Genomic DNA, 8,541 nt, shown 5'->3' on the forward strand with positions numbered 1-8,541 from the left:
TTTGAGCTAAATCGTCTTCAACCCAAAACATTATCACTTTTCCTAAACACCTAAAATAAGTTTTAATTTTGGTGTTTTGGTTTTGAGTCTGAGGAGGTGTTAATACAATATCTAGCATAATATATTAAATGTAATGCATATAGAGTTGACATGTTAATGTAATATCTAACATAATTTATTGGTAAAATATGTTAATGTAAAGATAATATATTCACAACACCTATTTATATATATCATAAATTACTAATATATTATTAAATTACTATTAATAATCTCAGCCCTATTAAAGACCATAGTATATTACATAATATTAGAATATTTATAACACATTAATTTATTAGTAACATACCAGTCATAAAATAATATTAACATTATTAAAAATATTATATTATATGAATGATTATATTATAATGACAATAGTATAATATTATGTTATATTAATAATAAAATAAGGTTATTTTAAAAATATAATATAATATATAACCGTAACAATTTGATATACCAAAATTATTAAATTATTTAACTATTTGAAAATAATATGTAATAATTATAAGATGACATAACTCATTAAGTACAATAGACCCAACACTTAAACTAGAACTTAAAGTTATATGGAGGTGGAAATAACACGAGAACAGCTGGATCTATCACTGGAGAAGCGAGAACTTACAACAACTAAGTTGGAACGAACAAAGACGCTAGATCCAATACTTAAGCTCTAACTAGCGCTAGCCGGCTATAGAACTAACATGAGTGCCCTTAGACTTAACACGGAAGATGATAGAACTAACAACATCTAAGCAAGAACTAACAAAACCAGTAAAACAAATGACTTAGGCTCCCGTATGGATTCCATGGTGTTTTTTGAGCTAAATCGTCTTCAACCCAAAACATTATCACTTTTCCTAAACACCTAAAATAAGTTTTAATTTTGGTGTTTTGGTTTTGAGTCTGAGGAGGTGTTAATACAATATCTAGCATAATATATTAAATGTAATGCATATAGAGTTGACATGTTAATGTAATATCTAACATAATTTATTGGTAAAATATGTTAATGTAAAGATAATATATTCACAACACCTATTTATATATATCATAAATTACTAATATATTATTAAATTACTATTAATAATCTCAGCCCTATTAAAGACCATAGTATATTACATAATATTAGAATATTTATAACACATTAATTTATTAGTAACATACCAGTCATAAAATAATATTAACATTATTAAAAATATTATATTATATGAATGATTATATTATAATGACAATAGTATAATATTATGTTATATTAATAATAAAATAAGGTTATTTTAAAAATATAATATAATATATAACCGTAACAATTTGATATACCAAAATTATTAAATTATTTAACTATTTGAAAATAATATGTAATAATTATAAGATGACATAACTCATTAAGTACAATAGACCCAACACTTAAACTAGAACTTAAAGTTATATGGAGGTGGAAATAACACGAGAACAGCTGGATCTATCACTGGAGAAGCGAGAACTTACAACAACTAAGTTGGAACGAACAAAGACGCTAGATCCAATACTTAAGCTCTAACTAGCGCTAGCCGGCTATAGAACTAACATGAGTGCCCTTAGACTTAACACGGAAGATGATAGAACTAACAACATCTAAGCAAGAACTAACAAAACCAGTAAAACAAATGACTTAGGCTCCCGTATGGATTCCATGGTGTTTTTTGAGCTAAATCGTCTTCAACCCAAAACATTATCACTTTTCCTAAACACCTAAAATAAGTTTTAATTTTGGTGTTTTGGTTTTGAGTCTGAGGAGGTGTTAATACAATATCTAGCATAATATATTAAATGTAATGCATATAGAGTTGACATGTTAATGTAATATCTAACATAATTTATTGGTAAAATATGTTAATGTAAAGATAATATATTCACAACACCTATTTATATATATCATAAATTACTAATATATTATTAAATTACTATTAATAATCTCAGCCCTATTAAAGACCATAGTATATTACATAATATTAGAATATTTATAACACATTAATTTATTAGTAACATACCAGTCATAAAATAATATTAACATTATTAAAAATATTATATTATATGAATGATTATATTATAATGACAATAGTATAATATTATGTTATATTAATAATAAAATAAGGTTATTTTAAAAATATAATATAATATATAACCGTAACAATTTGATATACCAAAATTATTAAATTATTTAACTATTTGAAAATAATATGTAATAATTATAAGATGACATAACTCATTAAGTACAATAGACCCAACACTTAAACTAGAACTTAAAGTTATATGGAGGTGGAAATAACACGAGAACAGCTGGATCTATCACTGGAGAAGCGAGAACTTACAACAACTAAGTTGGAACGAACAAAGACGCTAGATCCAATACTTAAGCTCTAACTAGCGCTAGCCGGCTATAGAACTAACATGAGTGCCCTTAGACTTAACACGGAAGATGATAGAACTAACAACATCTAAGCAAGAACTAACAAAACCAGTAAAACAAATGACTTAGGCTCCCGTATGGATTCCATGGTGTTTTTTGAGCTAAATCGTCTTCAACCCAAAACATTATCACTTTTCCTAAACACCTAAAATAAGTTTTAATTTTGGTGTTTTGGTTTTGAGTCTGAGGAGGTGTTAATACAATATCTAGCATAATATATTAAATGTAATGCATATAGAGTTGACATGTTAATGTAATATCTAACATAATTTATTGGTAAAATATGTTAATGTAAAGATAATATATTCACAACACCTATTTATATATATCATAAATTACTAATATATTATTAAATTACTATTAATAATCTCAGCCCTATTAAAGACCATAGTATATTACATAATATTAGAATATTTATAACACATTAATTTATTAGTAACATACCAGTCATAAAATAATATTAACATTATTAAAAATATTATATTATATGAATGATTATATTATAATGACAATAGTATAATATTATGTTATATTAATAATAAAATAAGGTTATTTTAAAAATATAATATAATATATAACCGTAACAATTTGATATACCAAAATTATTAAATTATTTAACTATTTGAAAATAATATGTAATAATTATAAGATGACATAACTCATTAAGTACAATAGACCCAACACTTAAACTAGAACTTAAAGTTATATGGAGGTGGAAATAACACGAGAACAGCTGGATCTATCACTGGAGAAGCGAGAACTTACAACAACTAAGTTGGAACGAACAAAGACGCTAGATCCAATACTTAAGCTCTAACTAGCGCTAGCCGGCTATAGAACTAACATGAGTGCCCTTAGACTTAACACGGAAGATGATAGAACTAACAACATCTAAGCAAGAACTAACAAAACCAGTAAAACAAATGACTTAGGCTCCCGTATGGATTCCATGGTGTTTTTTGAGCTAAATCGTCTTCAACCCAAAACATTATCACTTTTCCTAAACACCTAAAATAAGTTTTAATTTTGGTGTTTTGGTTTTGAGTCTGAGGAGGTGTTAATACAATATCTAGCATAATATATTAAATGTAATGCATATAGAGTTGACATGTTAATGTAATATCTAACATAATTTATTGGTAAAATATGTTAATGTAAAGATAATATATTCACAACACCTATTTATATATATCATAAATTACTAATATATTATTAAATTACTATTAATAATCTCAGCCCTATTAAAGACCATAGTATATTACATAATATTAGAATATTTATAACACATTAATTTATTAGTAACATACCAGTCATAAAATAATATTAACATTATTAAAAATATTATATTATATGAATGATTATATTATAATGACAATAGTATAATATTATGTTATATTAATAATAAAATAAGGTTATTTTAAAAATATAATATAATATATAACCGTAACAATTTGATATACCAAAATTATTAAATTATTTAACTATTTGAAAATAATATGTAATAATTATAAGATGACATAACTCATTAAGTACAATAGACCCAACACTTAAACTAGAACTTAAAGTTATATGGAGGTGGAAATAACACGAGAACAGCTGGATCTATCACTGGAGAAGCGAGAACTTACAACAACTAAGTTGGAACGAACAAAGACGCTAGATCCAATACTTAAGCTCTAACTAGCGCTAGCCGGCTATAGAACTAACATGAGTGCCCTTAGACTTAACACGGAAGATGATAGAACTAACAACATCTAAGCAAGAACTAACAAAACCAGTAAAACAAATGACTTAGGCTCCCGTATGGATTCCATGGTGTTTTTTGAGCTAAATCGTCTTCAACCCAAAACATTATCACTTTTCCTAAACACCTAAAATAAGTTTTAATTTTGGTGTTTTGGTTTTGAGTCTGAGGAGGTGTTAATACAATATCTAGCATAATATATTAAATGTAATGCATATAGAGTTGACATGTTAATGTAATATCTAACATAATTTATTGGTAAAATATGTTAATGTAAAGATAATATATTCACAACACCTATTTATATATATCATAAATTACTAATATATTATTAAATTACTATTAATAATCTCAGCCCTATTAAAGACCATAGTATATTACATAATATTAGAATATTTATAACACATTAATTTATTAGTAACATACCAGTCATAAAATAATATTAACATTATTAAAAATATTATATTATATGAATGATTATATTATAATGACAATAGTATAATATTATGTTATATTAATAATAAAATAAGGTTATTTTAAAAATATAATATAATATATAACCGTAACAATTTGATATACCAAAATTATTAAATTATTTAACTATTTGAAAATAATATGTAATAATTATAAGATGACATAACTCATTAAGTACAATAGACCCAACACTTAAACTAGAACTTAAAGTTATATGGAGGTGGAAATAACACGAGAACAGCTGGATCTATCACTGGAGAAGCGAGAACTTACAACAACTAAGTTGGAACGAACAAAGACGCTAGATCCAATACTTAAGCTCTAACTAGCGCTAGCCGGCTATAGAACTAACATGAGTGCCCTTAGACTTAACACGGAAGATGATAGAACTAACAACATCTAAGCAAGAACTAACAAAACCAGTAAAACAAATGACTTAGGCTCCCGTATGGATTCCATGGTGTTTTTTGAGCTAAATCGTCTTCAACCCAAAACATTATCACTTTTCCTAAACACCTAAAATAAGTTTTAATTTTGGTGTTTTGGTTTTGAGTCTGAGGAGGTGTTAATACAATATCTAGCATAATATATTAAATGTAATGCATATAGAGTTGACATGTTAATGTAATATCTAACATAATTTATTGGTAAAATATGTTAATGTAAAGATAATATATTCACAACACCTATTTATATATATCATAAATTACTAATATATTATTAAATTACTATTAATAATCTCAGCCCTATTAAAGACCATAGTATATTACATAATATTAGAATATTTATAACACATTAATTTATTAGTAACATACCAGTCATAAAATAATATTAACATTATTAAAAATATTATATTATATGAATGATTATATTATAATGACAATAGTATAATATTATGTTATATTAATAATAAAATAAGGTTATTTTAAAAATATAATATAATATATAACCGTAACAATTTGATATACCAAAATTATTAAATTATTTAACTATTTGAAAATAATATGTAATAATTATAAGATGACATAACTCATTAAGTACAATAGACCCAACACTTAAACTAGAACTTAAAGTTATATGGAGGTGGAAATAACACGAGAACAGCTGGATCTATCACTGGAGAAGCGAGAACTTACAACAACTAAGTTGGAACGAACAAAGACGCTAGATCCAATACTTAAGCTCTAACTAGCGCTAGCCGGCTATAGAACTAACATGAGTGCCCTTAGACTTAACACGGAAGATGATAGAACTAACAACATCTAAGCAAGAACTAACAAAACCAGTAAAACAAATGACTTAGGCTCCCGTATGGATTCCATGGTGTTTTTTGAGCTAAATCGTCTTCAACCCAAAACATTATCACTTTTCCTAAACACCTAAAATAAGTTTTAATTTTGGTGTTTTGGTTTTGAGTCTGAGGAGGTGTTAATACAATATCTAGCATAATATATTAAATGTAATGCATATAGAGTTGACATGTTAATGTAATATCTAACATAATTTATTGGTAAAATATGTTAATGTAAAGATAATATATTCACAACACCTATTTATATATATCATAAATTACTAATATATTATTAAATTACTATTAATAATCTCAGCCCTATTAAAGACCATAGTATATTACATAATATTAGAATATTTATAACACATTAATTTATTAGTAACATACCAGTCATAAAATAATATTAACATTATTAAAAATATTATATTATATGAATGATTATATTATAATGACAATAGTATAATATTATGTTATATTAATAATAAAATAAGGTTATTTTAAAAATATAATATAATATATAACCGTAACAATTTGATATACCAAAATTATTAAATTATTTAACTATTTGAAAATAATATGTAATAATTATAAGATGACATAACTCATTAAGTACAATAGACCCAACACTTAAACTAGAACTTAAAGTTATATGGAGGTGGAAATAACACGAGAACAGCTGGATCTATCACTGGAGAAGCGAGAACTTACAACAACTAAGTTGGAACGAACAAAGACGCTAGATCCAATACTTAAGCTCTAACTAGCGCTAGCCGGCTATAGAACTAACATGAGTGCCCTTAGACTTAACACGGAAGATGATAGAACTAACAACATCTAAGCAAGAACTAACAAAACCAGTAAAACAAATGACTTAGGCTCCCGTATGGATTCCATGGTGTTTTTTGAGCTAAATCGTCTTCAACCCAAAACATTATCACTTTTCCTAAACACCTAAAATAAGTTTTAATTTTGGTGTTTTGGTTTTGAGTCTGAGGAGGTGTTAATACAATATCTAGCATAATATATTAAATGTAATGCATATAGAGTTGACATGTTAATGTAATATCTAACATAATTTATTGGTAAAATATGTTAATGTAAAGATAATATATTCACAACACCTATTTATATATATCATAAATTACTAATATATTATTAAATTACTATTAATAATCTCAGCCCTATTAAAGACCATAGTATATTACATAATATTAGAATATTTATAACACATTAATTTATTAGTAACATACCAGTCATAAAATAATATTAACATTATTAAAAATATTATATTATATGAATGATTATATTATAATGACAATAGTATAATATTATGTTATATTAATAATAAAATAAGGTTATTTTAAAAATATAATATAATATATAACCGTAACAATTTGATATACCAAAATTATTAAATTATTTAACTATTTGAAAATAATATGTAATAATTATAAGATGACATAACTCATTAAGTACAATAGACCCAACACTTAAACTAGAACTTAAAGTTATATGGAGGTGGAAATAACACGAGAACAGCTGGATCTATCACTGGAGAAGCGAGAACTTACAACAACTAAGTTGGAACGAACAAAGACGCTAGATCCAATACTTAAGCTCTAACTAGCGCTAGCCGGCTATAGAACTAACATGAGTGCCCTTAGACTTAACACGGAAGATGATAGAACTAACAACATCTAAGCAAGAACTAACAAAACCAGTAAAACAAATGACTTAGGCTCCCGTATGGATTCCATGGTGTTTTTTGAGCTAAATCGTCTTCAACCCAAAACATTATCACTTTTCCTAAACACCTAAAATAAGTTTTAATTTTGGTGTTTTGGTTTTGAGTCTGAGGAGGTGTTAATACAATATCTAGCATAATATATTAAATGTAATGCATATAGAGTTGACATGTTAATGTAATATCTAACATAATTTATTGGTAAAATATGTTAATGTAAAGATAATATATTCACAACACCTATTTATATATATCATAAATTACTAATATATTATTAAATTACTATTAATAATCTCAGCCCTATTAAAGACCATAGTATATTACATAATATTAGAATATTTATAACACATTAATTTATTAGTAACATACCAGTCATAAAATAATATTAACATTATTAAAAATATTATATTATATGAATGATTATATTATAATGACAATAGTATAATATTATGTTATATTAATAATAAAATAAGGTTATTTTAAAAATATAATATAATATATAACCGTAACAATTTGATATACCAAAATTATTAAATTATTTAACTATTTGAAAATAATATGTAATAATTATAAGATGACATAACTCATTAAGTACAATAGACCCAACACTTAAACTAGAACTTAAAGTTATATGGAGGTGGAAATAACACGAGAACAGCTGGATCTATCACTGGAGAAGCGAGAACTTACAACAACTAAGTTGGAACGAACAAAGACGCTAGATCCAATACTTAAGCTCTAACTAGCGCTAGCCGGCTATAGAACTAACATGAGTGCCCTTAGACTTAACACGG

This window comes from Asparagus officinalis, chromosome 10 (assembly GCF_001876935.1).
Source record: "Asparagus officinalis chromosome 10, Aspof.V1, whole genome shotgun sequence".
NCBI classification, from domain to species: Eukaryota; Viridiplantae; Streptophyta; class Magnoliopsida; order Asparagales; family Asparagaceae; genus Asparagus; species Asparagus officinalis.